The sequence below is a fragment of the Pleurodeles waltl genome, chromosome 11 (genome assembly GCF_031143425.1).
Source record: "Pleurodeles waltl isolate 20211129_DDA chromosome 11, aPleWal1.hap1.20221129, whole genome shotgun sequence".
Lineage (NCBI taxonomy): Eukaryota > Metazoa > Chordata > Amphibia > Caudata > Salamandridae > Pleurodeles > Pleurodeles waltl.
The window spans coordinates 746,893,372-746,911,110 of record NC_090450.1 but is presented as its reverse complement, the minus strand read 5'-3'; positions in this window follow the sequence as shown (position 1 = coordinate 746,911,110).

The window sequence follows — 17,739 nt, the reverse complement described above, 5'->3', positions numbered from 1 at the left end:
TGTAATGAATGTGGTGCTTCCTAGAGTCGGTGTGCGTGAGTAAATGGTGCCGGCTGTCACCATCACTTGTGACGTACGTTTGATATCAATGCCATGGCAGACAATCAGAATATAAAGTTCTGGCAAACAGCGAGCCAATAAAGATATAGGGTAGTCATAAAAAATGACCTTTTTATCTTTGCATAACGAAACTGTACAGCTGAAATTTTAAGGCACGTGTCTGGTAAACTAAAGTTATGGCCAAATAAAATGTCAAACAATCTGAGCATATAATGTACGTTTCATTTGTTCTGTTGTTGGTGAGTAGTCTAAATTGTCTTTGTGGTTTGTGAATTTCTGGGAAATCAGATATTTTGCTGGCTGGTTGAAACCCGATGGGTTGCTGATTGCCTGGTTTACTGCGCGCTACCTACTCTATGGCGAATCTGTGGGTGACATCTAATCTTAAAAATGTACCCATGTTGCAGTAAAAATAAGCCCTGACTTCTAACAACATTGCACAACTTGTGACACCATAGTGCATCTCTATGAAAATAAGGATTTTTTTTTAATGTGCAGGACAGGCCTTCTGAATATCCTTCACAAGTCCAATAGTGAACTGAAGAGTGGATCTGAGGGTCCTATTTTTTACCTGCCACTAGCTTTAAAGGGAAATAAACTTCTACAGTTTTCCTCCACAGATGGTTATGAAATGTCCTTGCTCCCTGCCCAGGCTCCAAGGGGTATGGGTGACAAAAGACTGGTGTGAAGTTCTGTGTGAGTATGTTGAGGCAGTTCCTTTGAAATATAAGTGGGACAGAAACAGCTTTGCCCCACCCATCCGGGTAGGGTGGCCTATCCTGCCTGTCCTTTGTCCCCCTTTATCTCACTGTCTGGGAGAAATACACAAATGCCAGGTGCCACTTTAATCACAGTTATGTGGCCCAGGACATAGGCGGCTGCAGAAACAAAATGGTTAGGATAACAAAATGTCGGCTTTCTAAAAGTGGTATTTTCGGAATTGTGACTTAAAATCTAACTTTACCCTGGAAGAGGATTTTGTACCTTTTACCTTCCTACCTGTTCCCAAACAAAAGGAATAACTTGTTAAATGGAATACGGTGACCCAATGCTTTTCTATGGGAGAGTAGGTGTCACGGTAGTGAAAAACGAATTTAGGAGTTTTTCACTACCAGGATATTTAAAACTTAAAAGCACATGTCCAAAGTTTCAAATACACTTCACCCTGTCCTATGGACACTTTATGGCCTATGTTAGGGATGACGTAGATGCAATAACATGGGAATCTTAGAGCTAGCAAAAGGGGTATTTGACATGGTGAAATTGGCAGTTTTAAACTGCTCAGAGACTGCAATGGCAGGCCTGAGAGAGACTTTCCTTCCTGCTAGGATGGATTAACAATTTAGAGGACCCAAAGGACAAAGTCCTCTGCATATGGTTTTATCATGCATGGTGGGATGGAGTCATCTATGTAGGATAACGGCTTCAAGTCTGCCAAGATTAGAACTTGAGACTGGATATCAAGTTTCTTGAAGAATGATCACTTTGTCAAGGGTCCTGGTGAGTTATTACAGGGATTATTTGTTTGTGTATTTTTTAATATACTGATTGAAAACGGTGGCTGTGTGTGAAAAAATTGGAATGTTAGATTTTTTTATTGGTTTGATGCATAACTTTATGAAATCTAAGGCCAACATTTTTGGTATTTTATTTATTTTATCCCTACTCTTTAAAAGTTGTTGAAGATGATTCTCTCTAGCCACTCATTTATCTTCACATCGCTGACGAAAGGCCTCATTTACAAATTGGTGGAAGGAGAGCTCAGCCATAAACGTTCAAAGCACACAATCTGCCATTACAGTCCATTGCTTCATTTAAAGTACTGTGTCAGAAACCCTTAATGCTGCAGTCCCTACACAACTGAATCACCTGGTCACAGTAGTAGTAACCACACCTTATTTCAAGCAGTAGCCTCACCCAGCCATAGCTACAAGTTTCCTTCCCAGTCAGGCAAAACAAACGTGGAATTCATCTCCCTCGCCTCCAAACACACACACGCACAAGGAGAACATTTGTATTTGGAGAAAAAAGTTATTTTGAGAAAAGCAAGTTGATATTGCAGATCTCAACTTAAAACACGGTGCTCGTCTGCAAATAGCATACATAGAGAATGGAGATGATCTAACAGCGTGATTCCAGAAACGACTAACACTAAGCAGGTTTCTGTTTACTATTCATTGGTTACCAGTCCAGCCGAGTCTAGTATGAACATCTGCTGCTTTGTCAATAAATGTCTGCATTCACTGACACACAAATGTTTGGTTGTGTTGATTCGAACGGACAATCCAATGTCATAGTCAAAGGTCTAGCATACCTGTCACAGAAAATAAGCTTGTGTGGAAAATAACCTGCAGTCATTGTCAGCGGTCCACATTGGCAGGTTCGCAACCAGGAAGCAGACAGTTTCTGCTGTGTATTGTTATCCTGCCAGAATATCTACCTGCCAGATCTGTTTTTCATTGAAAAAAAACAGGAAGTTCATAGCTGCAATAGTGGATCTGCCTACAGAGCTTACAACTTGCTTCTTCCGACTCATCCAGGGTTCCCAATGGAGACTCAAGGGAGGACAAATACTCTCTTAATGCCTGGCCCAGGCCCTATTTAATGCCTTTCCTCCAATTCCTCTAACCCAAAAGTTGCTGCTCAATAACTAGGTCTGAAGTAAAACAAACGAGAAAAATAAGGGTCAGAAAAAATATTTACACAATTGTTTTATGCCAAAAACTGTTAAAAAATGGTTTGTGAGGGCATTAATATCATACAATGTTGTGAAAATGAAATTGCACTTGCATTAACAGGGAAAAATACTACTAAAATATGACCACCATGTCGGGTGTCGACTTCAGGTAGGAGCAGAAGGGGCACCGACAGAAGGAAGCAAGATGTTAACTATGGAGGTGGGGGAAAAGGGTGAGCAGAAGGAAATCCTATAGCCACTTCCACTAGAATTATGTGACAGGGTAGCGCAAAATGATGTAGATGGGTTAACTTAATTATGTGTGCAAGAAAAGGCAATGTATGTGGTGTTAGCGCATCAGTCCTTAATAAGTAAACTTACAAGGTGACGCGTATAGGTCGATGAATCTTTTGATTTGCCTGGAGTATCCCAGCCATGGAGTGACCAATGTTCTCAATAATCAATGCACAAAATTCAATAACCATTAGACAAAGCATCAATCAATAGTAATTAAAAGCAATAAGCATCACACCATGGCCTTTCAGCCTTGAATAACCACACCTCAATATACGTTTTAGTAATTTTATTTCCTATTGATTACAATACTAAATCATGAGATTAATTCAAACGCAATCCAATTTGATTAAAACCCAGCATCAATTTGTTAGAAGATGCCAAAAAAAATAAACTAATCAAAGCTTGCATCATAGTACATTATAAAGCATTGGCACAAGTCAATAAAAGAATCAAGGGCAATAAATCACTTCTGGTCATGAAGTTCAGCAAAACAGTCCATCAACCCTTTATCTCTGTAATCTGTCAATGTCAGATAAGGAAACCCTCATCTAACCCAGATTAGCATCAGCATGTGGGACTTCATGTAAAACAATTTAGGAACAAGAAATTTTGAAAAAGCATCTAAATATGAAAACTATTTGAGCAGAGCAGTTGGTACCTAGAAAGAAAAGGCACAAAAATGCATTTCAGTCACATTGTCATATCTACCTATCTGCGGGATGGGTCAGCAACAGAGTCAGTCTTTGTCCTCAGGTCATCAGTCGATCAGCATCACATCAGGCTCTCAATCGGAGAGTATGAGCCCAATGACAGAATCTCAAATATCGTCTCTTCTCTAACAACGCAGTTCATAACAGGGTAAGATCTGAGATCTTTTCCCTCTGTCACGTTGTTATATCAAAGTCACCCAGACTATCCCCCAATTTCCAAATGGTCAATTAGTCGTACGTTATTATCTTAACCAATAACGTCCATGTACCAAATATATGAATTCTAATATTTTACAGTTCACATGTTGTTGATTGCTCCACTTTACCATGTTTTCATCATCCGGTTTGTCGGGTATCAAAAATGTTGCATCTTCTTCTGCAGTCAGTGTCTTCATTGTTCAAGTCCTGGGAAAGTACATCTAGCATGCATTACACTCTTTTCAATACTTTCAGGAGTTATCATCTCCTGTGCGTCGTTTCCCATAAAAGCTCCAGTTAAGCATTTTATTAAAACAATGAGCAGTTCACGGTCAGTTCATTTTGTCAGCATTTTCTATTAAACATTAAGAAATTCAGCTTTCTGCATGAGGCCTGGCAGGACTAGGCCAAGACGCCTGCTAGGTTAAGGCCTACAATTATGCAGAACATAGGTTATAACTCTCAATATGACATATTATTACATTAATCTAATCCGTTTTCTATATTTCATGTATGTTAATCACTAATTTAGTACAATACGTAAATACTGGTGGCCAGTATCCGAGGTCACAATTTCAAACATGCACATTATTTTTCTACGTTATTCATTTTCTACTAAATTCATTATTCAGAACACATAAACATTCATTAATAATTTCTAATTAAGACATTCGCATTAACAATCCCTCCTCTGATGACTAAATATGTCATCACACTACCTTTAGCACCTACAAATTCTATAGCCCGATTTCTTCAACAATTTGCGGATTTTTTTCTAACGATTCTTTCCCTGTTTTGTTCTTCCCTCCTCTGATTATTTTTAGACCTTTTCAATTTAATCCTTTGACACAATTTATATAACCCCCATATTCTTAATATGCAAGCTGTTACAATTAATATTTCCTGTATGATTTTTAGTAGTACCCCATTCCAAATATTACTGAGCCAATTTCCCACTGAAGCAAACCCTTTACCAACCTTTTCCCAAACACCTGGTTCTTTCAATTCCTTCAAATCTCTACTTGAATTAGTCAGGTTAGTAAGTAAGGGCCACATGTCCGAAATATAGGATTTGCGACTCGCAAATTGCGAGTCAGAGTGACTTGCAATTTGCGAGTCGCAAAACCTTATGTTCAACAGTGTCAATGACACTGTTTGCGATTCGCAAGGGGGTCGCAAATGAGCTACCTCATGAATATTCATGAGGTAGGTCGCAATTTGCGACCCCCTTGGGAATGGCCGCCCTCACAGGGATGGTGGCCTGCTGGAGACAGCAGACCACCATGTCTGTGACTGCTTTTAAATAAAGCAGTTTTTTTTAAAAAATGCAGCCCGTTTTCCTTAAAGGAAAACGAGATGCATTTCAAAAACAAAAAATGAAAATATTTTCAGTGCCATTCACAAACGGGAAGGGGACCCATGGGGACCCCTTCCCGTTTGCAAATGGGTTAGCACCAGTTTGAAACTGGTGCTAACTGCAATTGTTTTGCAACCGCATTCGCAGTCACAAAACAATCATACATGGGACTGCGACTCACAGTTAGGAAGGGAACACCCCTTCCTAATTGCGACTTGCAAACCCTTTTTGCGATTCAGTAAATAGTTTACCGAATCACAAAAATGGGTCTGTACATTCAAAGTGCATTTTGCATGCCGCAAACGGCCCGATTCGCCATTTGGGACGTGCAAAATGCTACGTCCATGTGGCCCTAAGTCTCTTGTCTCCTTACTATTGTTAGGAATATACGACAACAATGGCTAGAGTTAATAATTTTACAGGCACCGCCATCCTTCGCTAGAAGTATGTCTAAAGCAAGACGATTCTACAGAGTTATTGCTCTATCCGCAGCCAATTCAGTATCTATCAGGAGTATTGCCCCTGTAAAATTTGTCAGCATGTTATCCACAATAGTAGACAACTTTCGAATCTTGATCAAATTCAGGATGACTTCCAGTGAAGGAATCACCGCACCAAATATATCTCCCACTATCGCAGAAGAAGACTCCCTCCTCTGTCTCTTATGATGTAATTCAGTCAATTTCGGAAACGTTTTCATATCCTTTGTCTGGTAAATCTTTGGGAATACTATCCCCAAATAACATGTCTATACCATCCTCTTGTAAGACGGTAAAAAGCATTTAGCCCACAAATATAGTAGATCCCTGGAATCGCAGGGTCCTGACCATTGAACATAAATGTCCATTTACTCTGAAACAGAAACACATTCCCTCGTACCCACAAATAAAGTGTCAGTGCGCGACTTTGGCCTATATATACAAAGCTTCCCTATATGTAATGCAACTAAAGCTAGTTTCCCTTGTGTTTCAATTGCAGTGTAAGCATAATCATTCTTGTAAGTCCTTTTCTCTAAGCCTTTTTCTAATTTTTCTTTTAATGCTTTTCTCCTATCTTCAGTATGGCCTAGGAAGCTCTTCTCCAAAGGTGTAAGCAAGCATGTTAAATTATTCTTGTGAGTGTAAGCAGTCTCAAAGGTTTGTGTAGGCTCCAAGAATCCTCTAACCAATACTATGTCATGATCCTTAGCTACTGTACTTAGATACCTCATGAAAGAAACAAACGAAAACACTACATCATGATTGGAATAAAAATATTGAATATACTCCTGGTCATAAAGCCTTGTTAGTAGCTGACTACAACCTATTCCATAGGTTAGTGGAAGACTATGGTAAGTAATTCATTCCTCAACAGATGAAGGAATTTGTGTGCACACAAGACAATCCATTGCATCCATCGTCTCAACATACTCACTCAATAAGCGATAGAAAACATTAGAAGAAAGTTCTCTTTGAGCATTATTATAATCATGCAAATATTTCTCATCTAACTTAAACTCTTCTAAAGCTGTTAGTGTGGTAGTCTCAGAAACCGAAGCATGGTTAGCTCCTTTTGCATCAAGAACAGACATAACCACAATCAACACTATAAACAAAATTCACACATAATTGCCAACCCAACACCTATATGCTGAAAACGCCTAGCATTTCTAACTTCTCTATTAAACTCAGCCATGATCTCTAAACAATCAGAAAGCAGAGGTAACTCAGAAAAGCGCAGTAAAAACCAAAGATAGACAATTCTTCTTTCAGCAGCTCAGTTCACATCCAGGAACCCTTCTCCTTGTCAAAATCGATTAGCAGCTTGTCACATCCGGTTTTCGAATGTCAAATCAGGTTATCAATGTCTCTTCCAGTTTACTTTCAACAGTCTCTTTTCTCAAAGTGTTTCTCAGATTAGTTTCAACAGTTCAGTCCCTTGCTCATCTTCAGGTTACATCAAAATACTGACTCAGAACTTCCCTATCAAAACAAAAGACATAAACTTGTGTTGCCATTCATTTGTAGTTGCATACGCCCATTCAGGACCTGCGTATCTTTGACTTGCTATTCTCTTTCTCTTCAACTTTCGATCACCACTCAACTCTCCTTCACTTAATTCTTCTTTTCTTGTGGTATCTACTTCTTCCTCTATGTTTTGATCAATAACCACTTCTTTCCTTTTCTCTACTTGTGATTCAGGCCAATTGTCTCCTTTCCTTGAACCTTCTGTCAATATTTTTCTCAGTATTGGACTTGTCTCCTTTTCTTTCTCTGTGGTGTTTTCTCTTGATGGAGCTGCAACAGGCTCAGGAGGAGTCAGATCACTTTGACTTTGATCTATCTCAACTCCTTCCCCTTCTGGGTCTAATTTGTGCTCTGTTTGTTTCTCAAAATCGTCTACTTCTGGGAGAACCCCTGCTGTGCTAGGCTCTCCTGCTGCTTCAGTAGAGATGGATTCTCCAACACCCTCCTGTAGCTCTTTACTTTCGTCTCTTACAGGGGTGATAGACCCATCTTCCACAAGTTCTGGTTTGGCTTCAGGTTCTCCTTGTTCCTTCTCTGGTTCTAGTGCTGCAACTTGCTTTGCAGTTGTTGGTGCTCTCAACAACGCTTCTTCATGATCCACCGGACATGCCACTTTCTTCGTGTGACTTGCATGATTCCAGTTCGTGATCTCTGCCGTCTTCACAGCTGTCGTAGTTGTCAAGATCACCTGATAGGGCCCTCTCCAACGTGGCTCCAAACACGTCTTGCGAACATGTTTTCCGACAACAACCCAGTCGCCGGCTCTCAGGTTGTGCGCTGGATCGTGAATTGGTGGCAGTGTGGTGGCCTCCACCTGGTGAGAAAAAGAGCGAACCACATCAGCCAGACCCTTGCAGTAGTCCAACACCATATCATCTGTAATATTGACAAGTTCATTGGCTGGAACTGCTATCAATCTCATTGCTCTGCCCATAAGAGATCTCGTGGTGCGACAGCCCTGTCTTCCTGTTGAGTGTATTTCTCATTGATATCAACACCAAGGGCAATGCATCTGCCCATTTCAAGTTCGTAGCTGCACACATTTTGGCAATTCTTGATTTTAAAGTACCATTCATCTGCCCCATTAGTCCTGACGCTTCAGGGCGGTAGCTACAATGCAACTTCTGCTCAATGTTTAATGCTGCACACAAGATTTTAATCACCTCGTTATTGAGGTGCGTTTCCCTATCTGATTCTAAAGAGATCGGAAATCCGAAACGTGGTATCAACTCTCTAAGCAACAGCTTCGCTACTGTGAAGCTATCATTTCTCCTTGTAGGGTACACTTCAATCCAATGACTAAAAATGCACACAATTACCAACATATATTTCAGACCTCCACATGCAGGCATCTCAATGAAATCTAATTACATTCTGCTGAATGGACCCCCTGCTCTTCCAATGTGACTCAAATTTACCACGGTCTCTTTTCCTGCATTTAATTGCTGACAAATAACACAGCGATGGCATACTGCTTCAGCAGCTTGTCTAAACTTGGGGTTAAACCAATCAATTTTGAATATACAAACCATGGCATCCCTCCCAATGTGTGCCTGACCATGGTAGTACCTCCCCATCTGAGACAACAAACTATTTGGTAATACTATTTGACCCTCTTCAGATACCCACAGTTCATCCTGTCTCTGAAATTTCAATTTGAGCCATGACCTTTTCTCTTCCTTGTCAACATTACTTTGCTATGTTTTCAATTCTTCTAATGTGTCAATCACCCTTAATGCAAAACTCGTACATGTAATGTCTTCTTCAGACATCAATTCCCATTTGTTTTTTAATAATATACAGTTCAATGTGCAAAATCTTGCGGCTTGATCCGCATATCCATTCCCCAGTGACACGTAGTCCTGCGATCTTAGATGTGCACTGCATTTCACCACGGCAATTTCTTCAGGCAATTGTATTGCATTCAGCAAATCTTTGATTCTTTCACCATTTCTCACTGGTGAGCCAGTAGAAGTCAATAAACCTCTTTGTGACCACAATTGACCAAAATCGTGAACTATTCCAAATCTGTATTGACTCTCTGTAGAGATAGTGACTCTTAATCTAGCAGATACATGGCACACCCTAGTAAGAGCTACCACCTCTGCTACCTGTGCAGAAAATACTCCTCAAAGCCAGGAATCTTCTATGGTACCTCTATTTGTGCACACAGCATATCCTGCTCTCAACGTCCCTGTACCACCTCTGAGACAAAAACCATCAACAAAGACAATTTGGCTATTCTCTTCCAATCGTGTATTTCTAATGTCAGGTCTTGGTTTTGTGCACAACTCAGTTACTCAATGTCTTCCTCCTGTTCAATTTCGGCAGTGTTGCTTGGAAGTAAAGTTGTCGGGTTCAGCACTGTACATCTTTTCAATGTCACATTAGGAGCACCTAAAATGCTCGTCTCATAGCTTGTCAGTCTTGCACCTGTCAAATATTGTGTTTTCGTCCTTGTCAGTAAACTCTCAACTGAGTGAGGGACCATTACAGTTAGTGCATATCCCATCACTACTCCTTCACACTGTGAAAGGCTCTGATCAACTGTGGCAACTGCACACAGACAACCTGGTAAGGCTGATGCAACTGGGTCCAAGGCAGCTGAAAAATATGCTACTGGGCGATGAGCACCTCCATGGACCTGAGTCAAGACAGACAATGAACATGCATCACGCTCATGACAAAACAATATGAAAGGTTTTGTATAATCAGGCATACCCAATGCTGGAGCTCTGCACAAACTCTCTCTCAACTCATTGAACGCTTTCATCTGTTCCTGATCTAATGTTATGGGATTGGTAATGTCCTTATGTGTCAACTTTTGTAATGGCTTTGAAATCTCAGCAAAGTTCAGAATCAACTGTCAACAATAACCTACCATTCCCAGAAATAGCCTAACATCTCTCTGTAAAGTCATGGGACTTCTCTGCAATATCATTGTGATCCTTTCTCTGGAAATTCTCCTCGACCCTTTCTCAATCTGGTGACCCAAATATTTCACTACCTTCTGGCACTACTGCGATTTCAATGGTGACACTTTATGATCAAAGTTTCTCAAATGTTTCATAAGGGCAATCAAGTCATACTTACACTTGTCCCTTGTTTTAGATGCAATTAACAAATCATCAATGTACTGCACTAGAGTCGATTGTGAAAGCATTTCCAATGACTCCAAATTCTTTTTCAAGATCTGATTAAACAAAGATGGTGACTCTGTGTACCCTTGAGGAAGTCTGCACCAACTGTAGACTCTGTCTAGGAAATTGAAACTAAAGAGGAACTGCCTCTCCTCATGAAGAGGCACAGAAAAGAAGGCTTGTGACAAGTCAACCACTGTGAACCATTCTGCATCACATGAAATCTGGAACATTATTACTGCTGGATTGGGCACTACAGGACAACACTTGACCACCATGTCATTTACTTTTCTCATTTTGCCGTTTGCGAGTCGCAAAACGTTTCGTACATCTGGCCCTAAGTCCCTTCCCAGTAGGGATACTTGACATGAATCACAGACTACGAATTTATGCAGTCCCTGGAAGTTACCAATCTTAACTTGCACTGGATCCGTGATCAGATTCGTCAAATGCTTATTTGCTACCCCCACAACCTGAACCGCTCTTCCTGAAAGGGGCAAATTTGGAACTTCTGCACTTCTTACTGTAGTGTGCGTAGCTCTTGTATCCACCAGAAATGAGACCTTGTGACCCATCACCTTTCCTTTCACATAGGGTCCTCTCTGATCTACTTCTAAGGAGGCTGCAAGCACACATGGCTCCTCATCGGAACTATCACTCATCCAATCACCATATTCATTCTCACTCTGTAATGGGAATTGGTGCATAGTGATACTACTTCTGTCTTGTCTCTGACCTGTGACCTGTTCAGTAAGCATCACCTGTTGCTGCTCCATCGGGGCATGAGGTATCTCCATTGCCGTGTCTAGGTACCATAGGAACCTGCTGCGGCATTAGTTGCAACTGTGTCAACTGTGCATGAGGCATCGGCACCTGCTGCATGGGTTGAACATTTTGCATCTGATTCATGTTATTTTGGAAATTTGGATTAGGACCTTTCATCCTTGGCATTCTTACATTTTGAAATGTATTGACATCACCATTTTGCTGAACAACACCTTCCTGCACCATTGTCAGACACTCCCGCTTCCAGTGTCCCACGGTTGCGCAAATGTGACACAGTAATAGCTTCTTCATCCCTTGCACATAATTCTGAACCACTACAGTACTCAAATCCGGACCACAATTCATATTGATTCAACAACCTCTACCTCTCATCTGAGGATGGAACATGACAGTTCCCTGATGCTGTGGTATTTGTTGAACAATGTTCCTTGCACTCCGGTTTAAGCTGCCTTAATCTACATCACCATCGCTTTCTCCTTCAGCTTTTTCTGCTTCGACTCAATCTCATCACTACAGTATTTCACATATTGCAACACCTCATCAATTGGCTTCACTTGCCAGAAAATCAAATGATTCCTAATCATCTGACCTATTTCAGGTCTCAGTCCTTTCACAAACCTGAACACAAAATGCAACATGTCTTTTGGCTCAATCGCTTTCTTGCCACTGTACTCCTTGAATGCTTTCAACATTCTCTCATAATATGCATGTATCGACTTCTTCACCTCCTGCACTGTCCTGTCAATCCTTTGCCAATCAATATTCTTAGACAAAATTCTTGTCTTTAGGAACTCAATCACCTTATAATAGTGCTTCATTACTTCAGGAGATGGTGCACCTGTGGTTCTATCCGTTTCTGGTTCACTTGTCGGCCAATCTACTGCTCTCTTACACTCAACCCACAAATCAGCTGGAACCACAATACCCAGTAAAGTATTCAGGTCCTCCCATAGGCATTTCAAAAGCTTCACAAACCTGTCTGTCTGCTGATACCATTCAACCGGTTTCTCCCTTAATTTTGGATAATCATTTGTGAATGACAGAATATCACTCCTGTGCCACAGAACATGAACATACTGCCCTTCTGGGATCTCTCTCATTGGCAAAATGTTTACTGGATCCTTATCCTTTTGTACACTTTCAGTCTCTTCTTGTGAATCTCATTTCCTTTTATCCTTCTTCTTTGCCCATCTGCCTTTCCACTTTTCTAATGCTCCCCAAATTTGAGCACTCTGCAATAGTTCTTTAAGGTGTGCCTTCATTCCAGCTGACCTCATGTGTTCAAAATCCTTTGCCTCAAAATCTAACCTGTAGCTCTTTTCCAAATGCTTTGTTTTACCGATTTATATATCATGTTTTTCTGCCAGATCTGCAAATCTCTGATGTATCTTGCCCACCTCTCTCATGATTCTAGGACACTGGTATCTTAATTCTGCTTCCGTATAGGATTCTAACCTGTTCACCCCTATTGTTTCCTCGACTAGTTCAGTTATTTCTAAACTCAATCTAAAATGATTGATCTGCTCTTCACTCTTGAACGCATTGTGTGGGGTGTTCAAACTATCTAACCACTGGTTCAGCTGCTGTGCTGTCAATCCCTGTAATGTAATATTACTCACATTTGGTGAGGGCACCTGTACTACACTTGAGTGTTGCGGGGTCATAAGCTTTAAGCTCTGACCTGCGCTTGGGTTATTTACAGCATCAAGTAGTGCGACAAGTGGACTGAGATCCAACAATTACCTCGATCCATCAAAGGTGTGACCCATCGAAAAGACTACTTGAACCTGCTCACTTACTCCCCGCCTCACTAGACTCTGAGACATCTCACCCTGTTCTCCTGTGATTTATTTATTCTGCGCAAACAATTGTACCACTGGACAAACAGTAATCGGCAGCAATATTGCATCTGGGACTGCACTTGCACCTGCATTCTGTGGAAGAGTAACTCCTATACTCTGATTCATAACCGGAGTCAAATCTGACTGCGTTCCTGCCAGTGGTGTAAACCTCGGCATACCTTGCGGCTGTCCTTGGGCATCAAAATCGGAGTCGGCTCAGCCTGGACCAGTAATGGTCTTGGAACCACTTGTTCCGTAGGCACCACTAAGTTTGAAGTTGTCTCAAGAATCAGAACTTCATGATAGATGATTTGTATCGGTGGCAGATGCAACTGTGCCTGGACTACCGAAGCAGTCAACATGTTAGGATTACTCTGCACCACATTTTGTACCTGTCCATTATTAACGTGTACTGGACTCACTGTTCTCATTGCCTGTGCCAGTGCTGTTGGATCAGCACTAGTACACGGACCATCATCATACACTCTTTAGGCCGATGAATCTTTTGACTAAGTGGAACTCTCTGTACTCTATATCGATCAATTTCCTTAAATCAATAATTAATAACGAACATAAGCAATACCTTGATCAACATAACACTTGACAATTAATCCAGAATCTTTTGACTAAGTGGAACTCTCTGTACTCTATATCGATCAATTTCCTTAAATCAATAATTAATAACGAACATAAGCAATACCTTGATCAACATAACACTTGACAATTAATCCAGAATACATTTCGGCGAACCCTGACCTTTCAGTCAGGAATAACCACACCAGTTTATTCAAAGTTAGTGAATTTTATTTCCCTATATTAACAAAGCTAGCACAATATAGATGTGTCTCAACACCAAATGATAAACATATATGAACATTAATAGCTGTCCATAGCGGCGAAACAAGTGTAATCTATGCAGCATTTGAATAACAAGGCATTCGATAATAGCAATGCAAATCACTAGAACTATAATCTGTAATGGGCTAATTGCATACATTGGTCAGCATAGCAAGGTCTCAAATTGCATCATGCGACATATGGAATCCTCGTCTAACCTCAAATTAGCATCGGCATGTGGGACTTCATGCAAAAACAATTTAGCAACATTAATTTAGAAAAACTCCTAACTAGGGCTCTTATCAAAATCAGCAGTTGGTTACCTAAAGGAAAAACAATGCAATTTTACAATTTCCTTTCATATTTACCAATTACGATCAGCAATCAAGGAAGTCTTCGTCTCACAGGTACCGTTTCTCGATCAGCATGGGTACCGTTTCGATCAGCATGGAACGGGGCAAAAGGGGCAGGGGTGGACGGGGCAGTTGCCTCACGGCGGCAAGGTAAAACTACTACTTCATGCAAGGGATCAAATCAAAGTTAAAGTCTCTAGGGCAAGAATCATTAAGGTCTCTTTCTCTCGATTAGAGAAAGCATCAAAGTCTCTTTCAAAATGGCGTCGCAGCAAAGTGGGCCATAATAGCTACGAAGTCTGCAAAATGGCGGGATGTCCAATAATGGCCGTAATGGCTGTAATGGCTGGTAAAGGCTGTAATGGCTACCTTCTTCTCGTGCACCTGGGTTTTTATAGACGACAGTTCAAATCCAGTAGGGTCTTCCATTGGAGGGTTCATAGGTTAGCTTCAAATTGTCCAATCAAAAACGACAGCTTTTACTTAAGCATACATTATCCTTGGAGATGGGTACGCAAGTTGCAACATTGTATACCAATTAGCTCACTTTCAGAGCCTCCATTGTCCGCACCTGCAAATCGACCTTGGAGTAAAGAGAAAATATGCCAGGCTGGCACGAAACCTTAAGATAAGCATGTGAACGATCTCAGTGGAAAAGTACAGCTTCAAGCAAAAATACACGTTTAATAGCACATTGGAAAAATACGAGCATCTAAACCGTGAGACCAGGCCACTAGGCCGAAGCCTCCACTAAAATAATGCTAAGCTAAAACATTTCAAACAAGCAAATCATAGCACACGTTTATGATTATGTCGGATTAGTGCAATTCTAATACACCACGTTATATAAAGCACGCTTATAAATGTTGGCAAACTACTCTGAGGGCACATTTTGTCCCCGTACAATCTTTATTAGTTCGGTTAAAGTCACACATGATTATTTCACACTACGTTTACGTTAATAAATGTAAAACCTTCATTTTCTGCTTCATCAATCCCTCCTCTGATGACTACTTGTCATCACACCAAACCATGCCCACAAATTTTATTCCATTAAAATTCTGTCAGTTCCCTTTTCCTTTTAATTCCCCTAGTTTGCGCTTTGTATTCTTCTGCCATTCTTTTCATAATTTTCTCTTCTTTTCTTCTTTTAATTCTTTCCATAATCATTATTATCCCCCTTTTTATTCCCCAAATTCCAAATATGCAAATTATTACTATTAATATTCCTTCTATTATTTTCAGTAATATTCCATTCCAAATTCCCCCAATCCAATGTCCCACTGAAACAAGTCCTTTTCCAACCTTCTCCCACACTCCTGGTTCTTTCAGTTCCTTCAAATCTGCACTCTCTTTTGTTAGATTAGCAAGCATAGTTTTAATTTTCACACTATTGTCTGGAATATAAGTACAACAGTGTCGTGCACCAAGCATTTTGCAAACGCCACCATCCTTTGCTAAAAGAATGTCTAAAGCAAGCCTATTTTGAAGAGTCATAGCTCTTTCCGCTGCAAGTTCAGCATCTATCAGGATTATAGCACCTGAAAACTTCGTCAACATGTTATCCACTATAGTAGACAACTTTCTTATTTTGATGGAATTCAACACAACTCCCAACGAAGGAATCATGGCTCCAAATATATCTCCTACCACAGCAGCTGCGGTCTCTCTTTTCTGGATACGATGGGATCCAGATGTCTTTTGAATCATCGATAGGTCATCCAGTTGATAAACCTTTGGGAACACTATACCCAAATAACATCTCCCCCACCATCCCTTTTGAAGACGATAATAGGCATTATACCCACAAATGTAATATACACCTGGAATGACAGGGTCAAGTCCGTTCATCATGAATGTCCATTTGGCCTTAAAGATAAACGTATGTTTACACTCACTCGCTCCTACAAAAATGTTGTCATAATAAGATTCACCTCGATATATACAAAATTTCCCTACATGCCAAGCATCTAAAGCTATTTTCCCTTGTGTCTTTATTGCAGCAAAATCATAATTATCTACTGAAGTCCTCTTATGTAGCTCTTTTTCTAATTTCGCTTTCATTTGTGCCCTTCTATCATCTGTACGATCTAAAAAGCTTATTTCTACTGCAGAGAGCGAGCAGGTAAGGTTTTCCCTATGAGCGTGAGCCGTTTCAAAAGGTTGCATTGGCTCGAAAAATTCCCTCATTATTTTAGCATCCCAATCTTTAGCAATCTGACTTAGCTGCACTATTATAGGAACATATGCAAAGGTAACATCATAATTTGAGTAAAAATACTGTATGTTAGTTTGACCATAAAATCTAGACATTACTATACTACATGTAATCCCGTATGTAAGAGGCATGTGGTGATATGTCACCCCTTCCTTCACTGATGTCGGTATCTGTGTACACACATAACAATCTTTTGCATCCATAGTCTCAACATATTCTGTTAGCAAGCGATAGAAAACGTTATACGAAAGCTCTTTCTTATCGTGCAAGAGCCTCTCATCCAATGCTAGTCTTTTCAATGCGGTTAGTTCAGTGACAGTAACAGGAGCAAGAGTAGAAGCATCGATTCTCTCATTCTCAGTCTTACCATGTATTCCAAGCACAATTGCCATTATTATTAGTACACATGCAATTATCAAGCCTATACACACATATTTACAATATTTCTTTCTATTGTTTTGCGTCATGATCTGTATAGAATCAGAGAGCTAGAAGCACCTATAAATGAAACTATTTAGCAATTCAGTTACAAAGCTGAACGAGCGCAATGTTCACACAGTTTTCTTCAGGAGGCCAGTCACTTATCGGTTAGCAGCATTTGTCTCAATTCGGCAATAACTCAGTCTTTATCGGTTTAGCAAATGTCTCATCCGATTTAGCAATGTCTCAGCTGGTTGTTTGTTTCACGTTAGATTGTAGCAAGCAATGTCATTTATCACCCTTTCAATCAACACTGTCCATAAAACTTTTCTTTTCTATTGGTATCTCTTCCTCTTCTTCGTTCTCGATGCTTAGAGATACAACCTCGTCAGTCCAATCGTCATTGACTGCATATGCCCATTCAGGACCGGAATATCTTCTGTTCGGTATCCTTTTCCTTTTCAATTTTGCTTCTCTTTTTGATTCTGCTTCGCTGGTACTTTCCTCTTTTGTCAAGTCCTTTTCTTCACTTGAGGTTGGTACCACGACAGACACTTCCTTTCTTTTCTCTTTCACTTTTGGCCTTTCTCCGTCGTTCAAACCTTCTCCAGTCCTTTGTTTTACTGGTGATATACTTAGTCTCCTCTTTGCACCATGTCCATTTGATGGACCTGCGATCTTTTCTGTAGAAGTTTGAACTGTTTCGTTCTGTTCTGCCTTGTCTCCTCCTTCTGGGGAATCAATCACGTTCTCTTTTTCTTTTTCTGTATCGTCTGCTTCTGGGAAAGCCCTCCTCTGATCAGGCTCTCCTTCTTTTTCACCTCTTTCAAGCCCTTCGT